A 26,405-nucleotide genomic window follows, 5' to 3' on the forward strand; every position below is an offset into this window, starting at 1 on the left:
GTAGAGTGTGTAGAGTGAACTGCACAGCACAAACTTGCACAAGGGATAAATTATGTAGTTCAGGATGCAGTATCTGCAACTGCTTGAAGGAACCCAGGTTTCCAGTTAAGCCAGGTGGCCTAAGAATAGTAAAGAATATATGACCAGTGTTGTTTAACTCCTAGAATACAAAAGCGGTAGGGAAGGATAAAACCTTAAAATTAATAAAATGCAACATCTGACATCAGACAGTTTTTATGTGCTTCAGGACTCTGCAGCCCTGCTCTATGAGAATGTATGGTCTACCACTCATTGGATAAGCTGTCTTTACACCTAGATGCTTCTACTTCACAATAATATCACTTATTATTAAATGTTACAAATTGACTTGGCAAAGGTAGCATCCTATGACAGTACCATGTTTAAAGTCCCTGAGCAATTCAGTACGACCCATTCTACTGCAAATGTTTGTCTATGGGCATGGCATTCCAATGAGTGTGGTGGAATAGTGAGAAGGGAGGGGGTAGGGAGAGGGTAGATAGTGAGAAGGGAGAGGGTAGGGAGAGGGTAGGGAGAGGGTAGATAGTGAGAAGGGAGGGGGTAGGGAGAGGGTAGATAGTGAGAGGGGGGTAGGGAGAGGGTAGATAGTGAGAAGGGAGGGGGTAGGGAGAGGGTAGATAGTGAGAAGGGGGATAGGGAGAGGGTAGATAGTGTGAGAAGGGGGGTAGGGAGAGGGTAGATAGTGTGAGAAGGGGGGTAGGGAGAGGGTAGATAGTGTGAGAAGGGAAGGTATGGAGAAGGTAGATAGTGTGAGAAGGGGGAGAGGCTGTAGATAGTGTGAGAAGGGGGGAAGGGGTAGATAGTGTGAGAAGGGAGAGAGGGGTAGATAGTATGAGAAGGGGGAGAGGGATAGATAGTGTGAGAAGAGGAGGTAGATAGTATGAGAAGGGGGAGAAGGGGTAGATAGTGTGAGAAGAGGGGTAGATAGTGTGAGAAGAGGGGATGGGGTAGATAGTGTGAGAAGAGGGGGTAGATAGTATGAGAAGAAGAAATAAAAGTTTCTTATAAGAATATCACAAAGAATAATATGATCACTGTTTTGTTCCACTGAATAAAATGGAACTTTTTCATCTAAAAATGTTTGCAGTAGCAAATGTTTTGATTCCATTTTGTCTAATGTATTTAATTTATTAGGGCCTTTAATACTTTTGCTTTCTGGCATTTTATTACAAACAATGTGATTAAAAAGAATGTTTTATAGTTATTTGTATGGCAAATAGTGTGACTCGGGCATGTGGGTATAAGAGCTTGACCGTGAGATAAACTATATGGGGCTGGTCTTCAAATGTTTCCAGGGCTTCTTTTCATTCCCAGTCCGCCCCCTTCCTTTTTTATTGGGAAAAAATGTTATTTAGAAAAAATAAATAAAATAGTATAATCTACTTGGGCATCTGCATTGATCTTAGCATTAGAATATATTTTAGAAGTTTCCAATGCGGTCCCCTTCAAATTCAAGTCCTCTTTAGAACGAGATATTAATAAACCTTCTGATTTGTATAACAATAACCTTTACATGTCCATTGATTTGAATGGGGCCTATTGTGGTGTGTCTATATATCCCCATTTTCCATATCACAAAAAAATCACAATGATCAATTGATATGCCATCAATATAATATGTTTAGTGTTTAGTATGGTCATAACTGAAATATACATTATTGCTGCTGCCTGCATATATAAATAAATTGTGTTTATATAATGTAGTGTGTGTTTTTATCCTATGTTATCATTTCAATCTGTTGTTCTCATGTCTACTCTTTTATAGTTACTATTAAGCACACTGTTTTTACTGCGTAAAGAAAAAATAAAACAAAACATTTTACACTTGATGACATGCCACATTATTATCAAAATACAGAAAAGACTCCAATGCAGATATTACAAAATGACTCAGACATGAAATACAACTAAATTCTAAATTATGATTATGTAAATAAACCTTGGAACTCCATAGCATGACAGTATCAAGGGTAGAAGGATAGTATTAAAGTATAGTGTATGTCTGGTTCACATCTTATTATCTTATTTTAGAGAAATCACACAAAGTCATTTAGATGGGGAAGCATCTTGTGGATTGTATCTGTATAATCTGCTATTAACAATTATTATTTTCCTAATATAATTAAGATAACGGAGAAAAATACCTTTGTGGTGTTAGATGAAGCTAATTATTCATTATTATGAACCCATTAAAATATCTAAATTTAACAACATGGAAATATTTGGTACAGTAGAAATCTGTTGTCACAGTTAAAGCTCATTATTATTTTCATGAAGCATCCTATTCACTGACATTGTATTCTGACCACATTAACTTTGTATGCTTAGATAAGAACTGTTGCAGAGGATCTGGCTGCAGAGGATTTCGCAAATGAAAGTAATTTTTTATAGCACATTTTTTTCATGCATTTCATGTCTTTAATGTTCTTGTCTCCTTCTACTTTTCAGACATCCGTATTCATAGCTTAATGCTTTATATCTTTCATATTATTATTTTAATCTTTGAAAGTCTTTTCACCCACCAAGTCATTCTTGTAGCTCTACAGCTTTCGCTGTGATGACTTTTTAATTTGCTTTTCATGATAGTTATATTATAAAACACCTCTAGGCTCCATGATATGTTTTACTAGTTTACAGTTAATTACTAGAGGAAAAAAATACCCATTTAAGTTGTGTCTTAAAAGAGGAATTAGTTTTATTACCATGTTTCTCAGAAGAAAAAGAAAAATCTATAGTTAAGATATGACCTCACATTTTAATTCAGTGACTGCTAGAGGCAGAAAAATAAAACAAGGAAAATAAAAAAGAAACCATCATGAAAGAAATACAATCCATTTAATACATTTAGGTGCAGGAAAATTGATTGTTTTTCTAGAGCAATGCTTCCACTTTAGTTAAAGTGTTTTTCAGGAGCCGTAATAATAGGGTTGTTTTAAAATCTTTGTTGAGGCTGAAAAGAAAAGATTTATACTTAGCAACATGTTCGAGTTTTTATTGTCAAAGTTTGTTATAACATAAAAATATAAAAGTAAAAAACTTATTATCACTCAGAGCCAGTTACTGGGGTAGTGTAAAAGCTGTCATGATCATAGAAATCATAAGATATACAGGCATATAGCATTCTCAGGCAAACAGAGGCATCTGCAATAGGACAAAAGGGTAGACAAGTACAAATGGGCCAAACATTATTCAGATTTATTTTTCTATTTGTTTTTGGCCCATTCATTCACCCCTGGCAATTTGAGTGCCCACATTCACTCTCATTCACTCACACACCTACTTACTCTATCACACTCCTATTCTCGTTCACTGTCTCTCTCATGCTCTCTTAATGTTTCCCTATCTTCTCTACCGACCACATCCACTTTTGCATCTTCTTCAACATTTTCTTCTTCTTTTCTATCTTTGAAAAGGACATGCCGCGGAGGAAATACTTAAGACAAACCCCTGTATCTTTATTTTATTATCCTCGTGGGATACTGTTATGTAAAGGATAAATTAAATGAAACAATATTAAAGTACTAGAAGTAAAATATAAGTTGTGTGCTCTATATTGCTTCTATTAAGTAGTGTATTGCAGTTGGCCACCAGAAGTAACATGTCTTTTGATATACTATACCAATGTACATTTTTGAAAACAAAAGCATTGGTAAACTTTTCCCGTCAGAAAATAAACAGAAAAGAGAACTAAAACATAATTGGAAAGCATCATAATCCTGAATAGATTTTTTTACATTTATAAGAAGAAATAGGTTATATTTACTAAACTGAGAATTGGGATTTTTTTTTAAAATCCATATTAACATGTGAATTATGACCAAACTGTTTTTTCAAAAGTGGAATGTTCCATGAAATATATCCCCTACCTTATTTTTTTTATAATATCTGGTGGTCCAACTGGTATAGTACATTTTCTGTCCATGGGTAATAATGACAAATATTTTACATATTGCAGCAGCAACATTTGTTTTTCCTAATACAACTGTATTGGCTTTGAATTTGCAATCTTCTACATACAGTATAAATAAACAACTTGTGATTTTTATAGTGGTTTTCTTCCTGTGAGACTCATAGCACTTTCCAAATATATAAACAAATATAGAAATTAAGAGTTGCTGATGGTCAGATGAGCTGACTGAATGCCTGATTTAAGAAGAATGCATAAACTTGAAAATGCTCTGAAATGGAATGCTCACTTTCATTTAAAATATATTTATAATTTATTAAAGCTTTGCCCATAACATTTTACCTTTGGTTGTAACATATGAATAAATAGAATAGTACAATAGGCATACCTGGGAACTCTCCGGGTGAGCACTGCTTCTCCGGTTCTCCTGGTCAAGACCCAAATCCTCTGGGTTGCGGGGGTGGGGTCTTGACACGCCCTGTTCTCCGCCCATTTTCCTTTAAATGACAACGTCAGCAGGACCACCCACCGACGTCAGCGGGTCTGCACGCTGACGTCAGTGTGCATTTCTGGCTGCGTCCCGCAAGGGAAGGCTGTGGGTAGCCGGAGCCCAGAAGTTCCCAGGTATGACAATAGGATAGCGGGGTAATGTCTAAAAGAGACAGAAATGTTACTTTCCATTAAAAAAAAGGAAGAAAATAGGGCTGGGGTCAAAAGAGTATTCTTGAGTCCAAAGAGTAATGGCCTGTGGTGCCATTTAGTCTAGGACTGACCCTGATGTTAATAGCAATATACAACTATTGCAAAACAAAAAGCAGTGTTTTGTTTAAAACCATATTTTACAAATTTAAACAGCCTTGACTACATTCCTTGAGCCTTTACGGTTTCTTTACCAGCTCTGGCCTGACTTAACAAAAATCCCAATCGCTAAGTTTCCAAATTCACTCAGCATACTCATTACACGCGAGGTTATAGGTTAGGAGAAATACAATCTTGAAGTATGTTGAAACATCACATTTTAAATAATAGATTTTTACTCATTTCAGTGTTTGGTTCTAAATAAATAAGTGTTTCTAACAAATGAAATATTAAAAATTATATCTTGTTTCCACTAGAGACATACTTTATATAATAATTTTCAATTCTGCAGAAATATATTTTAATATTTCTTTCATAATGAACATGTTTCCTGAGCTGTCAAGTAGAATAAGCATGCAAAATTACATTCAGCTGAGAGGATGGTAAAATCTTACCTAGGATAGATAACAAGAGAAACTTTATCATTTTTCTTTCCTATCACCAATATAGCTAGTAAATTACCTATTGAAAAGGAAAACTGCATCACACCTGGATACATCCGCATTTGAAATGATGTAATAATCAGTAACATGTTGACAATTGTACCATTTTTTAGATATGGATTCGATTCCAGTAAATTATAGGCAATATCATTTTGGGGTTTTGTTTGTAGGATAAACTTATCCAGTTGCTCTTCAGCAAGTATGGCATTGTTTACGCTCACAATCTGACATATTGTCATCTTCTTTATCCAATATTACAAATGATGAATTCATAATAAACGGTCCTATTAGACAATGTACCTCTGCTGGCATTGGCGCCCTACCAGTTAATGCCTCACACATCTGGATTTTGTTTTTGTAAGGAGTGCAGAATTACAGAATGCTGTATATTGGTGTGTATATAACATACCAATTAAAACTTAATGCAGTTGCATTAACTCATGCATTAAAATCTAATTGACAAAAATGCATTACATTTATATTAAATTAAAAAGGACTAAACAAAATCAGTTAAGTAAGAGTTCTACCCAAAAAATATAAGACTTTTATAAATAAGAACTACTGGTTAAATGGTATGACTAATTGCCTTATATAAACTAGAAATATTGACAACACTACTGTTGTTTACTGTATTCCAGTTAATGCAGAATTTAAAAAGTCATGCTTGCTTAGTGGACTTGTTTCTACACAACAGTATCGTCCTCTTGATCTAATCAGTCTGGGGCTTAATTGTCAATTATTGATCTTTACTAAGCGAGTTTTATATTTAGAGTTGAAACACCTGCAATGCAGTGGCTTGAATGCAAACAGTGACATATTCTGCTGGGAAAAAAATGTATCCTTTATAGGATTCAGTTTGATCTGATCTATGAAGTCTATAGTTGTATATTTTTGTTTCTAAATATTGTGCACAATTAATCTAAGCAATAAAAATGCATTTATTTAAAAGCCAAATACATTCCAAGAAATGGGATATGTTTGTACACATTTGGGTCAATTCACTAAGAAGTTCAAAGTTAACTCAACTGACCACCTTCACATTCAGTCATATGCCTTTGAATGCTAACACTCGTAAAATAACTCGCATATTCACTAATATATAGGTGATACTGATTAATATAAAAAAAGAACAAATAGGGCAAACACCAAAATTAAGATGTGCGGAGGAGGTATGGGATGGCTGGGGTCCATGCCAACTATAGGGTATTAGTCTATTTTTTTTTACCTGATCTCATCCCAATGAGCAAGGGGATATAGCTGGGTCTTATACTACTGTATCTCAAGGTTAATGGCTGAACCCCTTGGTAAATGGGGATCCTGGGGATTTTTGAAACATGGTTTCTCTAAATTAACTTTTTTCTTTTTAGATGCTAAAGATATCATTATTGGGTAACTTATGTATAATTAATTGCAAGCTTTTTCGAGACTATCTAGGTCTATTCTTCAGGCATATTGTACATTTGAGCATTCAGATTCTCGGGTTGCTGCTAGAAAAACAATGACCAAAAGGTACACAAAAAAACAATAAATCAGCTCATACCCAGCGAATGACATTCAAAAAACAGCTATCTAAGGTATTAATATTTGAGACTATATGACCATATATTGCTTATCCCCCCACTACATCAAAGTACCCCAAGTTTGGCGAGTCCTATCTAAGTTTGCATGGCTATATTTCTTACCAAGAAACTTAACCAGTGGGACTGCTTCACATTTTAACCCAAAAGACATTTTAAACAACTCAAACAATTTAAAGTCTTCTCTGGACACCAATAAGACACCCGTGTGGCAGGAGGGGTTACTCAAAGCTAAGGTTTGGTCAGAACTTGTAAATATGCATAGCACTAAAAATATACAAAATAGGGGAGCACGCAACCTTTAAAGCAATAAAGACATACACATTCAGAATCCCGGGTTGCTGCTAGAATAATAATGACCGAGTACACAAAAAAGGCCAAGGTCAAGAAAGACTATTTTTTGCAATACTTCTTATGTTAAGAGACTTGATTTTGGCTTTACAACACAAATCCTAGGTCAAATGTTTAGGAAAAGGTATTACAGATGAAAAAAGATTTTGAACAATACAATCACAAATTCTTTTAACCCCTTAAGGACAATGGGCGGTCCCTAAACCCATTGAAAACAATGCATTTTGAGCCAGTACATGTACGGGCTTTGTCATTAAGGGGCTAAACATTCTAATGTTCAAACCAAAAGTTATTGAAGAAAGAGAGAATCAACTTACATTTATAACAGTTCAGCAAAGACTCACATGATATCAAACAGAGTATTAAAAGACATTGGAATTTTCTCAAACGAGTTCAGATTTTGGCAGACATTTTGGAGACTTTTAAGACCAACAGAACAAATCAACATTAAAGAGAACATTTTTGTAAGACAAAGCGGGGTTATATACCTCCTTTGAATGTCCATGTCATAAATAACATATAGGGAGAACCTCCAAGAGCCTGTATAAAATATTAAGTGAACCCTGTGAACAACTTAAAAAATGACCAAACCATTTTTATTTGGAACACAACAAGTGGTCTAAAATGTATTAGGATTAGAAAAGTTGCTAAAAATTGGCGAGGAGGCAATTATATAAAAAGTATGGATAGATAAGAAACCTGGAAGATTTATCACTTATGCACATTAGATCCATTGGGATTAAACGTTAATTTTGAGTTGAAAGCTTAGACGATTGATGTACAGTAGTTTTAAATACTTTTGAAAATATTTTTGTAACTATTATTGTAAATATTTTTAAATGCATTTGATATGTTTTTTAGAAACAATTGTAAAATACTTGTTATATAACTTTATAATGATTTTGGATATCTAAATTATGTTCTTGTGTTAGATTTCTTGGTGATGGGGTCATCATAATAAGTAATAAGTTTGTATTTATTAACCCCTTAACGACAATCCACGTACATGTACGGGGTTGCCGTGCAACGGGTTAACGACAATGCCCGTACATGTACGGGCTGCCGTTAAACAGCTGCATCGCCGCGATCGCGGCGTTTTCGCCGCGATCGGCGGCTTTGCAGCATCCACGGAAGCCTCCCAAGTGAGGCTGACCGTGGATCCGGGGAGGGCAGCCCTCGGCAGCCCTCCCCGGAAGAAAAATGGCCGCCGCCGCACCGATCATGAAAGATCGCGGCGGCGCCCGGCTAAAACAGCTTAGGAAGCGATCTGATTCGCTTCCTAAGCATAAATGGTGTTACTGACATGCCTCGATATCGAGGCATATCAGCAACACTAGCCCCCGACCCCCGATCACCTTGTGATTGCTCCGAAGAGCAACCACAAGTGCCATCCTGTGAATGACGTTGCCGTCATTCACAGGATGGCATTAACAATAGATCTGAGTTCATAGAGGGTCTATCCAGACCCTCTTGTGAACTCTCGAGCTCCTCCTGCAGGTTGAATGCAGGTACTGCATCCAACCATGCAAGGTCAATGGAGCCCAGCTCACTAATGAGTGATTAGTAAAAAAAAATTAAAAAAAATGTTAAAAAAAAAATGTTTAAAAAATGTTTAAAAAAATAAAAATAATATGGTAACATATAAAAATCCCCACTGTCACCAAAAAAAAAAAAAAAAAAATTAATAAGCAAGTCCTAAAATTCTTTATCTTTACAAAAATTCCAGCATGGAAAGAGTTAAAATATTGGCATTACAAATGCCCATAGGGTGTCTCGTATTAAAAAATGCATGAGTGGATGGGGTAAATTGAATTGGCCGGGTTCAAAGGTGTCCCAAATATGGGACATGGGGGCAGTAGGATCAGATGTCTAAATGGCCAAAAAATACACACCTCACAAAGGCAGCCTTTTACCTCCCAAATAACCCAACAAACCCATGCATGTGGGGTATCACTGCGCTCAGGAGATGTTACTGAACACATATTGGGGTGTTGTTTGACACGGACATATACCAGGAGCGATAATTTTATACCTGAAGTACAACGTGTGTGGAAAAAAATACAAAAAAATTTACTACCATAAAGTTTCACAAAGGCTGGTGGTAAAATTAGTGCATGGAAAGGGTTAAATTACCAGCATGTGAAATACCTTGGGGTGTCTAGTTTTTAAAAATATATGACTTGATGGGGTAAATTGCATTGGCCGGCTTCAAAGATACCCGAAATGGCACATGGGGGGAAGAATTACCAGATTTGGAAAAAAAGGTTTTGAAATAGCAAAACGCTACCTGTACTTATTGCCCCATAACGTGCAGAAAAAAGCAAAAAAACATAAAAACATTGGGTATTTCTAAACTCAGGACAAATAGTAGAATCTATTTAGCAGGTTTTTTCATTTGTTTTTGCAGATGAGTAAAAGTTTTTTGTTTAAAAAGTGAGAAAAAGTAATTTTTTAACAAAAAATCCCCATATTTTATCATTTTTTTTATAGTAAATTAGATGATATGATAAAATTAATGGTATCTAAAGAAAGCCCTGTTTGTCCTGAAAAAAACAATATATAATATGTGTGGGAGCACGAAATGAGAAAGAAGAAAATCACAGCTAAACAGGAACACCGAAAAATGTTAAAATAGCCATTGTCCCACAATATACTACGAGTAATAACCCCTATTGTCCTTAAGGGGTTAATTATTAGTTTATTATTTATTAGAGATGAATGCTATTTTAGGTGGAATTTTGTATACCTATGAACATATCTTTTATTTATTTCTTGTGAATGTCATGTTTTTAGCTATTACATTTTGTCTAGTATCGTAAGGGTTACATTTCCTTCCCACTATAAAGGATCCACTGTAATGATTCCTGCTATGCCTTTGATGAAGTGATATTGACTCACAAATGCGTAGGACTGGGCTTTACTAAAAAACCTAGAGCATATGTCTACTGGACTGTTATTCTGAAGCTAGAAATCTTAGTCCAGTGCTTTCTGTTTCCATCTGTGTTTACATCTGATAATCTGGACTTTTACCATACTTTGTGTATGTGTGTGTATATACCATTGTCTATTTATTATACTGTATATTCTATTTATGTATTCCGCCTTCTTATTTTTGGGAATTTTCACTATTTACAGTATACCACGTTAACATTTTGCTGTAGATACATAGATGCCATTTTAGTGTGTTGCCAGTTATATTATTGCTTACTACCCCACGGTTATCGAGTGACGACATCCATGTTTTCCAGAAAATGTATACTGTGTGGGTTGATTCCCCTCTTCCCCCACCCCGTGAGTAGGGTGAACACTACAGCCCTGCAGTATGTGGGATGTATGGACTTATGGAAAAGAAGCATTTAGTCAGTTATACATCCCCATACTACAGGGCAGCTTTTTATCTGGGCTGGTCAGCAATATCTAAAAAGGATATTAAAGGATATTAAAAAAAAGTCATTAAAACATGCCTGAAGTGTTAACTTTACTCATGGGGTCAGGGAAGAGGGGAAGCAACCCACTCTACAAACCCTCTTTAAGTTGAGTGAATGTGAGTGAATGTTATTTTATGCAAGTGCAAATGTGAGTTGGCAGGGGTGAATAAATGAGTTAGACTTCAGTCGAACATGTGCACATTAGCTACTATATAGTGTCAAATCAGAGAGGCAATTGTGACAAATATTATTATTATTATAGTTATATTACGTAATATAATATGTATTTTAATTACAAAAGAACTGTGCCCATAACTATTATATTCCTTAATTTTTGCATAATTATTTTCATAATCACAAGTTTTTGGTTAGGGTGCCTTAATATTATAATTGCCACACTTTATTCAAAAATTATGCTTGCAAGTTCCACTGCCATCAACTAAAGGATTAGGCAGGGAATTCGGCTCCTCATCTCCACTAAATTGCATGCTTTGAAATGGACTTTTGATTTTAATGTTTGCCTAATGTTTGATACTCCTTCCTTTACCCTCCCACTCACCTCACTTGCAGCTTTACGTCTGACAGTTTGCTGCCTTGCTTCTACTGTGGAGTCAAGTAAAGTTGCGGTACATGACCCCCACTGTGTTCCTGGCTCCCCCGGCTGGTCTAAAATTGTGGCCGGTCCCTTTAATATACAAATAACTGTCACTGTGGTTTTTAACAAAAAGTAATAAAAGTTATTATTCAAAAGTTTAGAAAGATCCTTAATAATAGTTTCTGAGTTCAATATTTTGAACCCTTTCAATAATTATATACCATAAAAAAAACATTTCCTAAGGCAGCATACTCTGCTGTTCATATAAACAACAAGCAAGATATTTAATTTAATGAATGCTGACATCCTACCCTCCCAATTTGTTCCCAGAATTTGCATTTTATAGAAGCAAAAAGAAGAACATGGAAAATATATGCGCATTTTCCTTACACTAATTATGCACAGTGAAAAGTTCTCTTTCATGGTTACTCATTTATATTCTGTCGCTAACTTGTCTTGTCTTAAATCACATTCGTCTTAACTAGCTTAAAAGGAGAATTATAAAAGGCTTTTGCTGTACTTAAACATCTCATTTCACATTTAAATCTTCAACATCACTGTCCTTACCTTCTGAAATGCTTTCTTGTGACTTCATGAATCAAGAGAATTTTGATGTTTTGTTGATGTGAAAATTAGAACACAAGCAACTGAAACAATTATTGTATGACCAAAATTACCCTTCCCCCATCTTTGTGAAAATTGTCACAAATTGTCTCTCGCTATTTTTGGTGCATACTGTTTCAGCTATGCAGGTTGGCCAGGAAACTATTAGAGCATTTTAAGTAAAAATAAGAAAAAAAAATAGTTATAACCTTTTTATATAGGTACTTTGGACTTGTAAATGTGCATTTATAGCAGGAAACTTGCTGTTCACTAAAGCCAACTTGTATTTACCTTCTTCCTTGTGGGAAACCTGCCACATCAACACCCAAACACACACACCAGGACAGGCTCTGCCACACCGACACCCAGACACACACACACACACCAGGACAGGCTCTACCATAACAACACCCAAAACACACAGTCCAGGACAGGCTCTGCCGCACTGACACACACACACCAGAACAGACTCTGCCACACCATCACCCAAACACACACACACCAAGACAGGCTCTGCCACACCGACACACACACCAGGACAGGCTATGCCATACCAAACCCAAACGGAAACTGAAAATGACCCACCCACCTTTAAAAAACCCCCCACACTTTTATTAAAAGTAAGTAACACACCAAAATTGGACAAAAACATTCAATATTAAGATATATATATATATATATATATATATATATATATATATATATATACACACACATTATCTCACAAAAGTGAGTACACCCCTCGCAATCATCTCATGTGACAACACTAAAGAAATGAAACTCTGCTACAATGTAAAGTAGTGAGTGTACAGCCTGTATAACAGTGTAAATTAGCTGTCCCCTCAAATATAACTCAACACACAGCCTAAACCTTGGCAACAAAAGTGAATAAAATATTTACAGAAATGTGAGGGGTGTACTCACTTTTGTGAGATACTGTATATGATTGTTAACAGCAATCACACTCATGTCATGCCCAGTGAACCAGTACATGTCATATTATATATATATATCTTAATATTGTTATTGCATATTAACCCCACTTAAAATTAAGTAACACACCAAAATTGGACAGAAAGATTCAAGAACAATATTAATATATGAATGTTTACAGCAATCACACTCCTATCAGCCAGCACATGCTAGAACCTGGGCATAATAGGAGTCTGATTGCTGTTAGAAATCACACTCCTATCACGCCAAGTCAGCCAGTACATGCTGGAATCCCGGTATGCCTGGGCATGATAGGAGTGTAATTACTGTTAGCTATCATATATTTAATATAGCAATCACCCTCCTATCATGCCAAGTCAGCCAGTACATGCTGGAATCTGGCTATGACTGGGCATGATAGAAGTGTGATTGCTGTTAGAAATAACACTCCTATCATGCCAAGTCAACCAGTACATGCTGGAATCTGGGTATGCCTGGGCATGATAAGAGTGTGATGCTGTTAACAATCATATATATTGAATACAGCAATCACACATCACTTACAACCTCCCTGTGCCATGCTACTCATTCCCTCAATCACGCATACTCATTCATCCAGTATTTACAGCTATTATTGTTATTATTATTATTTATTATTATTATCTTTTATTTATATAGCACTAACAATTTACATAGTGCTTAGACTTCACATATATGAACCTTTTTGCATGTTTAACTTGACTATTGCGGTATGTTTTTCAGTGTGTTAACTAATTCAGTAAGGTGCGGTTCTAAGAGTTTACAACCTAATTTACTATTTCGGACCTGTTGGGCTTTGTCTACTGCATTTTTTATGTCCCCAAGTAACTTGCAACTAGCCAAGTGCAAATTATGTTATTTACAGTTGATGAATAAGTGTAATTAATGAACACAGTGGTTACTGAGAGATGTCCTTTACTAAAACATTTTATGCTCGGAGAAGTTGAAGACATTGTGAAGAATTAATAGGCTAAGAATATAAGAAAGCAATAGGATTTTTTTTTTACCCGCACCTTATGATTTGTATTATTCAACTGCGCTCTTCCCCTTTTGTGGTTTGTTCCTTTTTCATATGGGGTTTTTATGCTGGCATGGTGCTCACCTTTAAGGGTGGTTGGCTCGTGGTGCACAAGCCTTCGGGTTTAAGTGCAAGACACTCTTTGGGCTGGGGGCCCTTGAGATTCCTATTGGTGCCATGGGCTGACGGGCAAGGGACGCCATCAGTCACAGCAGGGATCCGGTTTACACACCTATGCCAGCTGGTGCTATTCATTGACGATTAAACTGGTTACTGTTTCAGTTTGATGGTGGTTGGTTAATTATTAAAAGGGGGCGTTAGTTAAGCGCCCAACACATTGGAGTAAAGTTTACAAAGGGTTAATGAGATCGAAGTTGGGTTGCACCGCGGACAAAATAATCCATAGCTGACTTTTATTTACATTGTTAAGAAAGAAATAAACTCAATTGTTAAAATTACATTTGGTGTACGTCTGTTATTGTGGTTTCAGGGAGGAGGGGAAAAGGGAGGCTGCCATATAGGCCCTACTCCAGTCAAGAAATAGATTACCGTTCATAGCAACATTCACCTAGTGAGAAAGGAAATGTATTTGAATCTCTCATTCTCTCAGATAAAACCTACAATTCCTAATGTATCATTTATCAAACATATTATGTAAATCAGATCAAATTGTAAGTTGTAAGGTAAATATCATACAAAATACTTTTATCCATGAGACACAGACATTATTTCACAATTTGTCAATTGTTTAGCTGCCTAGTGTCTATATTTTTCTAATTACAGCAAAGCATCTAATAACTGTGCTTAATAGAAAGCAATGAAGCTTCTGACGTTCATTCGTTTTCTTTCACTCATTGCATCCTTTTAATAAATAAGAGGACATTGTGGTTAAAGTGGAAAAAGGAATGTGCATACAAATTCCATATTAGAACATTTACTTAGGTTTCACCACTTATTAGCATGTATTAAGTAATAACTATTTTCTGCATCAACACAACCCAGTGAAGTGTAAAACAAGAGGTGAAATGTTCTATCACTATCCAAATATTAAGTCTGTACATCAATAGGGATACATTTTGCCAGTCACCATTTATATTGAATGAGCTAAATGTATTCCAACAGCAACTTATGTGAAATTCCGTTTGGGTTATAAAATATTAATTTTAATATACTGCAAAAACAGAAAGCTAACTGAACGGGGAAGAAAAGTTAAAAATATACAATTGTTGATTATGTCCTATTGTATTCATAAAAATTATTTATATAAAATGCATTTGCATGGCTTATAACTATAGCCATGTTAACCATTTTGATTTGTATGAAATACCATATTTCGCACTTAAGTTACTGTGGAAATGAGGTAGGCAAAAGCAGACAAGCATGGAGATGGGGATAGCATGGGAGCAAAGAAAGTTGCAACAGATAATGTGGAGAAGATCATGAGGAATATTACTGGAGTTAAATTAATTTCATTATTATATTAAAGAAACACAATTTATGGAGAAATGTACATTTGAATAGTATCTCTGGTGCATCCACTTTTGAAGGTTACAGCTCCCATCTCCATCAGCCAATATTTTTCTTAAAAATAAAAGACGTATTAAAATAAATTCCTTTTTTGTGCTTTTGTTCATTTACATTCTTCTTGGGGGAGAGGGTTTTATGACACCATAGTCCCTTATCCCTGCATGTTTCCAGCTGATCTCACAACACATCAGTTGGCAGCATGCTGCCAATTCAACTTTCTTTTTAAAAAAAGCATTCTTTCTTCAAGGGCTGATCAGATTTAAATTTATTGTTAAAACTACTTTACCTTTATTACACGAATTGTTCATTATCAGACTATTAATTGACCAGGAAATACTTAAGCTCCATGTAATTGACAAATAACTTACATGCATTAAAGGTCTTAAATGTTCTGTTGATCTCAATAGAAAATTCAGTCTTCAAAGTCTTTGGTTCATTTTCCCAAGTTGTTTTTCTATTATCACAATAACTGTCTCTTGGCAGAAAAGATGTTAACCTTGAAAAATGTTAAATAGTCCATTTGGTTTAACTTTGCCATTGGGCACTAGCAGATCTGCCCCAGTGAGCTTTACTGCCCTTCCCTTTGCGGTGATAATTCTGTAAGAATTAGGTTGCTACCTAAAACTAGTTATTTCCACATGACAAGGAGTGGAGAATACCCTACACACACATTTCATTAAAAAAAAAGAAATTAAGAAATGTGCTGAAGACTCTGTGGATAACAACCCCCATAAACCTCAGCCAAGCTGATAATTAGGGTGATGGGAGTTGTGGCTCAGAAATGCAGGTGCACAAGAAATGCAGACAAGTGTCTGGCATACATGTGAAAATGTATATTTTTTTAATCTAAACCTTGCTTCTATTAGACTTGTGTATTTTGATTCATACGAATTTCAGTTTGAATGAAATCTCCAAAAATGAGAATCCCCCACAAACAAGCATCTGATTTTTTTTTATTTTGTTGTTTTTTTTACTCACCCGCATACACTTGCTCATGCTTTTTCACACTCCCTCTCTCTCTCTCTCTGAATTTCTCCCTACCTTCTCTGACGACCACTTCTGTGTCCCTGTCTCCTTCCACTGTATCTTGCATCTTTATGTTCTTCTGTCTTCTTTCTTTGTCCGCTGCTCTAAGAAGTCTTCTCTCTTCATCTACTTCTCTATGGACTTTTGCAAAAGGGCAGAGCCTTCTGGGCGGAGCCTTATTCTCCCACAACTGGCGGAACAGGGTAGAGGCTGTCCCCATGGCTTCACCCTTTCTCAGGAAGTCTAGAGAGAGGCCAGAATAATACAGATAGATTAGCGGAGAAAGAGATGTGGAGAAACTTTTCTCTTTCTCAGCAAATCTCTCTTCATTATTCTGGCCTCCCAGTGAACTTGGGCAAAAGGACAAAAGTCTCTAAGCACACCCTTTCCTCTATCCCTCCAATTGGGGGAAAGGGTGTATCCAGAAGTTCCATCAATAAAGCGTAGCAAACTTTTACATATTGAGTTAAACTGTTTTGATGAAATGCCACAGCATTTGTTAATATTTTTTAATTAAACATTAAACCTATGGTGTGTTTCACCTATGTTGCGGAGGCTTTATGGTACACACAGCTAACACTCTGTTCTAAGCTTGTCGAAACACAAGTTACAAAGTTAACAAGATACTATAATGTAGCTATCAGTTCTCTTGATTGTCTGCACAAGCGGTTTTAAAGGGATAGGAATACTGCTCTGTGTGAGGGAGTAAAAGGTCTAAAAAAACTTCCCATTTCTTTCTTTCAATGAATGTTGCTTTCTACCTGTGAAGTTAACTGGACTGTCCATACAGCAGTCAGAATGTCTTGAATGTGGCAGCATTAAAGACCAGTTTCAGGGGTATATTAAGTAAGACTTCCATTTTCTTACAGCTGGTTAACAATTTTGTTATATCTTTAGTATTACTATGATATCAACAAATGAAAACTCACAGCCTATAGTTCTTGTTTCAGCTGCCAATGAGAGCTGGTAACATTGATCACGTTAAGTGTCAGAGGCTTCACTCCCATTTGAACAGTTGTAAATAGTTTTGTTTTAGCGCAAATGTGCATCACACCATGACAAAAGTTTTAATACAAAACATTTGGAGAGAGTTTCTGTTTTAAACCCAAACATTTAATAGAGTTAAACATTAAAACCATTGTCAAGATCTGGCATTAATATTTCAGTAGAAATTTACTGTCCTGAGCTTGATTTTCTAATACGTTGGGTGGTATTAAGCCCCATAGCCTTCAAAAGCTAACTCAATCTCTGAGTGTTCGAGGCCCTCTTGCCTCCAATCAGGGGAAAGTTCACCGAGAGGCCAAAATAATTAAGAGAGATTTTCTGAGAAGAATGTCTACACGTCTCGTCCTCTGCAAATCTATCTTCATTATTCTGGCCTCTCTGTAGACTTCTGCAAAAGGATGCAGAGGACAGCCTCTCATTGGTGTTTCCAATCGGAGGCTCCAAATAGTAGACTTGCGCTTTCGGATTCTTACAAATTGCAAATGTAACAAAATTTGCATATTTTGCCATTTGTATGGATCTCCAAAAACGAGGCAAGACCCCCACACAACATATCAAAACCAAGCAAAACTCTCACAATTTCCTTTTGAATGTAGTGTGGTCATTCACTCCCACTCTTGTGCTCTCATTCATGTTCTCTCACACTTTCATTCTCATTTAGTCTCTCACACTCTCTGAATGTCTCCCTACCTTCTTTGACAACCACTTCTCTGTCTCTCAGATCCGCTTCTTCTCAAGCATCTTCTTCATGATCGTCTTCTCACTCCTGTCTTCTTTCTTCATCTGCACCTCCATGGCTAAGACCTCATGGTGGACTTTCCCAAATAAATGGCAGAGCTTTCAGAGGCATCCCCTGCCTGACTGGAGGATTGGGAGAGATGGTGCATCAAGAAGATAGCCTCCTGTGAACTCCTGCAAAAATTGCAGAGCTTCAAGTGACAACCTCTTCCTCCGGTTGGAGGATGTCACTGGATGCTCTGCCTCTTTTGTGACAGTTCAACAGGCTCCCACTGGCTGTGTTAGTAACAGTATAGTATTTTATAAACTGTGATTCTAAAACTAGTGAAAATAGTGACTCCTGACCATGAGAAAGAGTTAGTTCAAATGATACTAGACTAATCTACATTTTAATGCAAAAGGATGGATCACCACCTTCGCATCAAATGCATTTTTTAATATAATTTAAAAGTTTACATATTTATTTATGAAGCCTATGTAACCTTTCTAATATGCCTTATAATTTCCTTGTTGAAATGTTCATTTAACAGTATGCTTTCATATTTAATCTGTTTTCAAGCATTTTAAGAAATTAAATTGAATTCATGAATAGCCTCTAGCTTTGATTTAGACCTATGTGTTTGGCTAAATATGGAGCTTGCCAGTCAAAAAAATACACTTTTAGTGTGCTTAAAGGTTTACATGAAGTAACCGTGCAAATGGGAAAATAATTTAGTCAGTACTTATTATAAGTATATTATAACATAACTATATTTTGTACTTACAATATTCCATTAATCCATTGTGACAAGCCTCCCTTTTCCTTGGGACTTTTGTCAAGGATCTTGGCTGTAACCACAGTCTTCTAGGGTAAATGAAGTCCAGGACACATCCAGCTCAGCTTCAATGTTTGTTTTCAAGGAACAAACAGCAGCAGTTGTAAGCAGAATAACAGTCTTCGCTTAGAACAAAACAGGTCACAATTTACCATCAATATGGCTTTGCAGAGAGAAACCACCCCTCAGTTTATCAGCTCTCCTAGCTGGCATAACAGTGGTTTCCTCTCTGAATCAGGCTCAAACCCTTTTACCTTCTGCCTGCTAATTAATCAGCCACAGGTGAGCTGCTACTTACCCCACACCTGTGGAGCTCCTGTCCAGAACGCAGGCTCTGGACTGGATCAATACAGCAATTAGTGCTGTTGGAGCACTGGCCCACCCTGCTCTTCCAGATGCTCCGCCCCAGGGACCCTTACCATGTTTTGCAAACTGCCAGTAGTGCAGTTTGTAGTCAAACATCTTTCCCTGGGACATATTTTAAGGCAGACTACTATTGACCAAGGCTGGTCTAATATACCTGCCATCTACCACTTTACCAGACCTTGTGTCACATATCCTCCCCCCCAGCTCAGACCTAAGGGGTTGAGCGACCATGGACATCAGAGCATGTACCCTGGAAAGGCCATCAGCATTTCCCTGTTTGAGGCCTGCCCTGTGTTCCACTGTGAAATTAAAGGATTGCAAACTTAAAAACCATCTGGTAATTCTGGAGTTTTTCTCTTTGTTGTGACACATCCAAGTCAAAGGTGCGTGATCTGTTATCAACCGGAATTTCCGACCTAGCAGGTAGTATTTAAGTGACTCTAATGCCCATTTAATAGCGAGACACTCCTTTTCTACAATAGAGTAGTTTTTCTCTTGTGGATTTAGTTTCCTGCTCAAAAAGAACACAGGATGTTCTTCACCCTGATATTCCTGGGAAAGGACAGCTCCTAAGCCCACATCAGAAGCATCTGTCTGAACTATGAAGCTTCTGGAGAAGTCCGGAGTTACTAAGACTGGCTGGGCACAGATAGCCTCCTTCAGTCTTTTAAAAGCTTTGTCTGCTTCAGGGCTCCACTTAACCATAACTGGGTACCTCGCCTTAGTAAGGTCAGTTAGAGGAGCAGCAATGGTAGCAAAATCTGGAATAAACCTCCTATAGTAACCAGTCAAACCCAAAAATGCCCTTACTTGTTTTTTCGTAAGTGGCTGTGGCCATTTTTGTATGGCTTCCACTTTTGCAGTTTGCGGTTTAACCAATCCCCTCCCAATTGAATATCCTAAGTACCTAGCCTCTTCTAAACCAATAGTACATTTGGAAGGATTGGCAGTTAAACCTGCCGAGCGGATAGAATCAAGCACTGCTTGAACTTTTGGAAGATGGGATTCCCAGTCTGTACTGTGGATGACAACATCATCCAAATAAGCAGCGGCATAGCGAGTATGGGGTTTAAGAATTCTGTCCATCATTCGTTGGAATGTGGCAGGCGCACCATGTAACCCAAATGGCAATACAGTGTACTGAAACAGGCCACTGGGTGTTGAAAAGGCTGTTATTTCTTTGGCCCGGTCCGTGAGAGGGACTTGCCAGTAACCTTTTGTCAGGTCTAGAGTTGTCAGATAGCGTGCTTTACCCAGTCTTTCTATTAACTCATCAACTCTTGGCATTGGGTAGGCGTCAAATTTTGAGATGCCATTCAACTTCCGATAGTCATTACAGAATCTCCATGTGCCATCAGGTTTTGGCACCAATACAATAGGACTGCTCCAGTCACTCTGGGATTCCTCAATGACTCCAAGTTTTAGCATTCTTTCGACCTCTAAGTTTATAGCCTCCCGCCGGGCCTCAGGTATTCTATAGGGTTTGAGATTAACCCTCTTCCCTGGTTCTGTCACTATGTCATGTTTGATAACATTAGTCTTCCCTGGGACTACAGAGAAAACATCCTTATTTCTTCTGATAAAATCCCTGACCTCTTGCTTCTGATGCATAGATAGCGTCTCGGCTATATTTACCTCTGGCTCGGCCTTAGGAGGCTCTGAAGGCTTTAAAGCCACCAGGACCTCTCTGTCTTTCCAAGGTTTCAGCAGATTTACGTGATACAACTGCTCAGGCTTTCTTCTACCTGGTTGCCTAACTTTATAATTGACGTCACTCACTTTCTCAATTATCTCGTATGGTCCATGCCAAGTTGCCAGGAACTTATTCTCTACTGTAGGGACCAGTACCAATACCCTGTCTCCAGGCTGAAACACTCTGATTCGAGCATTACGATTATAACTGTTTTTCTGAGCCTGCTGAGCTTTCTGCATGTGTTCCCTGACAATAGGTAGAATAGTAGCCATTCTATCCTGCATTTGAGCTATGTGCTCAATTACACTCCGGTGGGGTGTGCTCTCCTGCTCCCAGGTCTCTTTAGCTATATCCAGCATTCCACGGGGATGCCTCCCATACAACAATTCAAAAGGAGAGAAGCCTGTGGAGGCCTGCGGAACTTCCCTAATGGAGAACATTAGATATGGCAATAAAAAGTCCCAGTTTTTCCCCTCAGTGTCAATTACTTTACGTAACATACTCTTAAGGGTTTTATTAAACCTTTCTACTAAACCATCAGTCTGTGGGTGATATACTGAGGTCTTAAGGTGTTTAACCTGCAGGAATCTGCATAGCTCTTTGGTGACCCTGGACATAAAAGGGGTCCCCTGGTCCGTCAGGATTTCTTTGGGGATACCCACTCTGCTAAACATCAGCATTAGCTCCTTTGCTATTGACTTTGCAGAAGAATTACGTAAGGGTATGGCTTCAGGGTATCGCGTTGCATAGTCCAGAACGACTAGTATATACTGATGCCCTCTAGCGGATTTTATCAGTGGCCCTACTAAGTCCATAGCGATCCTTTCAAAGGGCACATCTATGATAGGTAGGGGAACTAGTGGACTACGAAAAGCCTTGAACGGGGCCCTGTGCTGGCATTCAGGGCATGAAGAGCAATAGTTTGCTATAGCAGCAAGCACTCCAGGCCAGTAAAAACGTTTAAGGACTCTCTCTCTGGTTTTCTCAACTCCAAGGTGTCCTCCTAGTATGTGGCTGTGAGCCAACTTCAACACTATATTACGGAAAGCCTGTGGAACCAACAGCTGCTTAATAGTATCTGCAGCTTTCTTTTCTACACGGTAGATTAGGTCATTTAACGTTTCAAAATAAGGGAATGACAGTGCTTCTCCTGGCTGAGCAGCAACCCCATTTACAACCCTTATATTGTTTCGGGCTGCAACTAAAGTGGGATCTTCCCACTGGGCGCTTTTAAAGTTACCAGGACTGATCCCTATGTCTAATAATTCATCATTCTCTGCAGTATTAGCCGGCTCCTCACTAGTTTGTACTGGGTTATCCCCCACTAGTACTGGTTTAGGGTAGTAAGATTTGCCCTGGTGTCTCTCCCGTTGGTCAAAATCCAATTCGGTATTGGCAAAAGGAAACACATAATCCTCATCAGCTTGGTTAAATTCTGATGAGCTTTGGCCTTTCTTTTCTGCAGAGGCCCATAATTCTAGAAAATGGGGAAAATCTCTACCTATTACCACCTGCTGGGATAGTCTGGGTACTACACCCACTCTGTATTTTAGAGAACCATACGGGGTTCCAATATCTACCTCTGCTGTGGGATACTCTCTCTTATCCCCATGAACACAGATAATTCCCACCTTTTGCACATGATCAGACTTCACATAGGGTATTACAGACTCTGCTATTAATGTGACCATACTGCCTGAATCAAGTAATGCTTTAGACATTTTTCCATTCACATTAACATAGCACCAATAAGGGTTATCATAGTCATTGTTAATAGACGCAACACAATTAAACAAAAATGAATGCATTCCCTCATTTTCACCCATATTGCACTCCATAGGTTCATCCTTCAAGGGGCATTCCTTAGCCATATGACCAGCCTTATTGCATCTAAAGCACTTCACAACATAGTCTGACCCCCAATTAGTTCCTCTCCCAGGCCTATTACGTCTGGTTAACCCTCTGAGTCCTGGAGAATTGTCCCTGGTGTCCTGAGAATATAGCTGCAGTTCTTCAGCCCCCCTTAAACCCAGAACAGTCTTACCAAGTCTTGCAGAATCCTTGACCTTAGAATTTCGGGGTTTATCTGGTGAAGCAGGGCTTAACAGTTCTCCTGCAGCCACATATCTTTCCACCAAGGCAATTAGCTGGTCTGCTGTATGTGGATCACTCTGGCTGACCCACCGACGCAGGGCTGCTGGTAAACCACGCAAAAATCGATCCATCACTAGGATTTCCACAATGTGGCTAGGTGAATTGACTTCAGGTTGTAACCATTTCCGGGCCAGATGTATGAGATCAAACATTTGGGATCTTGCAGCTTTGTCCTGGGAAAATGCCCATGAGTGGAATCTTTGGGCACGTACTGCAGAGGTTACCCCTAGACGTGCCAGGATCTCAGCTTTCAATTTTGGGTAGTCGCTTGCTTCTGCAGGCTCTAGGTCATAGTACGCCTTCTGCGGCTCTCCGCTCAGGAACGGTGCCAGTACACTTGCCCACTCGGTAGCCGGCCACTTCTCTCTCTCTGCTGTGCGTTCAAATGCCAGAAGGTAGGCTTCAACATCATCTGATGCAGTCATCTTTTGGAGGTAGTGGCTTGCCCGAATCATCTTTGGTCCTGGGGATCTCGCCTCAGGGTCCAAGTCCAGCTTTTCAGAAATAGCTTGGATCTCCTGCTGTAGCACACGGGTAGCATTTTGCTGCTCTTCACGGGTTACTTTAAATGCCTCAAGTTGTGCCACTGCAATCTGTTGCACTAAGGTTTCAGTGCTTTCTATTTGTGCTTTGGCCAGGAGTTTAGCATTCTCTGCCTGGGTCAGTACCAATTGCTGCAGAACTGCACTGTTTTCTGTAGCTCTCCTGTTAGCCTCCTGTTGCACAGTGGTGGATTGGATCAACGCCTTGATAATATCCTCCATGTTGAGCTGTAACTGACTTCTACCCACAGACTTACGTGGATGCCCGCATTCTCCACCATATGTGACAAGCCTCCCTTTTCCTTGGGACTTTTGTCAAGGATCTTGGCTGTAACCACAGTCTTCTAGGGTAAATGAAGTCCAGGACACATCCAGCTCAGCTTCAATGTTTGTTTTCAAGGAACAAACAGCAGCAGTTGTAAGCAGAATAACAGTCTTCGCTTAGAACAAAACAGGTCACAATTTACCATCAATATGGCTTTGCAGAGAGAAACCACCCCTCAGTTTATCAGCTCTCCTAGCTGGCATAACAGTGGTTTCCTCTCTGAATCAGGCTCAAACCCTTTTACCTTCTGCCTGCTAATTAATCAGCCACAGGTGAGCTGCTACTTACCCCACACCTGTGGAGCTCCTGTCCAGAACGCAGGCTCTGGACTGGATCAATACAGCAATTAGTGCTGTTGGAGCACTGGCCCACCCTGCTCTTCCAGATGCTCCGCCCCAGGGACCCTTACCATGTTTTGCAAACTGCCAGTAGTGCAGTTTGTAGTCAAACATCTTTCCCTGGGACATATTTTAAGGCAGACTACTATTGACCAAGGCTGGTCTAATATACCTGCCATCTACCACTTTACCAGACCTTGTGTCACACCATGTAATTCTGTTTTTAAAATGTTATTTCTTAACAAATAGGTGGATTAAGCTTTAACTTGGATACATGCGAAAACATATTTGTTTCGATGCTACTTTCTATTAGATAACAAGACCACCAACGTAGCACATGAATAAAGATGAATGCTTGTGTTTGACAGTTAATCACATTATTATGGCAAATAAGCTGAATGTGACTGAGGAATTTCAGACTAATTTGCTTTATTAATTATTTTAATGGAAATAATCATTAAAACAAAATCTTACAAATGCTATGAAGTATTGCTACAGTTTTTGCATTGGGGATAGTGGCTATCCTGCACAATGTCTGTCCCATTCCTGGGTATAACATCAAATCCATCAAGTTTCAGTGGCTGCAAAAGAGGTACAGAAATTCATGTAGTCAACATGACCCCTTACTGTTTTGTAAAACACATTTGAGTACTGTAAAAGTACAAATATTTTCAACCTGAGATGCATGCAAATGTGAGTTTAATGGACACTTGCAATAAACATATTTATTATTTGTACTTTTTTTTAATTTTTTTTCTATTGTACTGCTTTATGTACACAGTTAGGTAAGATTTGAACAACTGTTTTGCAAAGTATAATATTTTACAGAAAAATCTTCTGGATGTGTTGTCAAAACTTGCAAGAAAAGATCAGGCGTTTAAACCCATGAGTGTAAATACACCTACCTCGAATTCTTGCAGGATTAAATCTGTCATCTCAGGATAAAAAAATGTTGGTACAACTGACAGAGATGAGACTAGGCAGTCTAATTGTATGTGCACAGACAAGGATATAGGCCAACCAGAGAATGTAACACCTCAACAGATTCAATGATGGCCTTGGCACGCCATCCATAATTAAAGGTTTAATAGCCAAGTTGAATGTTTATTCAAAATGGCGTAAAATATATAGTTTGGTTCCAAAAAATGATTTGTCCAAGGTCAATGCAGGGTTTGTTTCTGATATAATGTGATCTGTTTACATTTTAACAATTGGCTGGCACCAAGACGTTAGCAGCAGATCCTTTAAGTCCTGTAAGTTACAAGGTGGGGCCTCCATGGATCACACTTTTTTGTCCAGTACATCCCACAGATGGAATTTGGAGGCCAAGTCAACACCTTAAACTCATTGTTGTGTTCCTCAAACCATTCCTGAACCATTTTTGCTTTGTGGCAGGGTTCATTATCCCTCTGATAGGGCAATGCTGCAAGGGAATGTCATGTACATGGTCTGCAACAATGCTTAGGTAGGTGGTACATGTGAAAGTAACATCCATATGAATGGCAGGACTCAAGGTTTTCCAGCAGAACATTGCCGAAAGCATCACACTTCCTCCACCATCTTGCCTTCTGTCCACATTATAAGACAAATAAATTATCAACACAAAATGGAAAAATACTTTTATATAACATCAAATAGGATTAAAAACTATGAAAAAATCTGGGAACCCTGGTTAAAATATAAACTCAGAATGGAGTAAAGACCTCAAGCCGTTCTTTAGAGGCCTACTCTAACATCTATACACACCTACTTCTAAATATAATAAATAAATACAAAAAAGACGATTTGAAGCACTTTATTAAATTTCCTGTGATCAAGAATGAATGTGATGACTGAGTTGAAATAATTATAATTATAATTGAAATAAGCCAATTAAATTATTATGGATTTATTGTTAGGCGTATTTGTTAACAGAATGTTTCAACTTTTTTGATAAATTCATTTTGTAATGGAATGACAAATTTGATATTTTTGTATGTATTACTGAATGTTAACTAATAAAAAATAATAAGAAAATGTGTATTTCTAGGGATACATGTGTCATTCACTCTTGCTCACCCTGAGAGACAGTCTGGTTAAGGACCT

This window comes from Spea bombifrons, chromosome 2 (genome assembly GCF_027358695.1).
Source record: "Spea bombifrons isolate aSpeBom1 chromosome 2, aSpeBom1.2.pri, whole genome shotgun sequence".
Taxonomy (NCBI): domain Eukaryota; kingdom Metazoa; phylum Chordata; class Amphibia; order Anura; family Pelobatidae; genus Spea; species Spea bombifrons.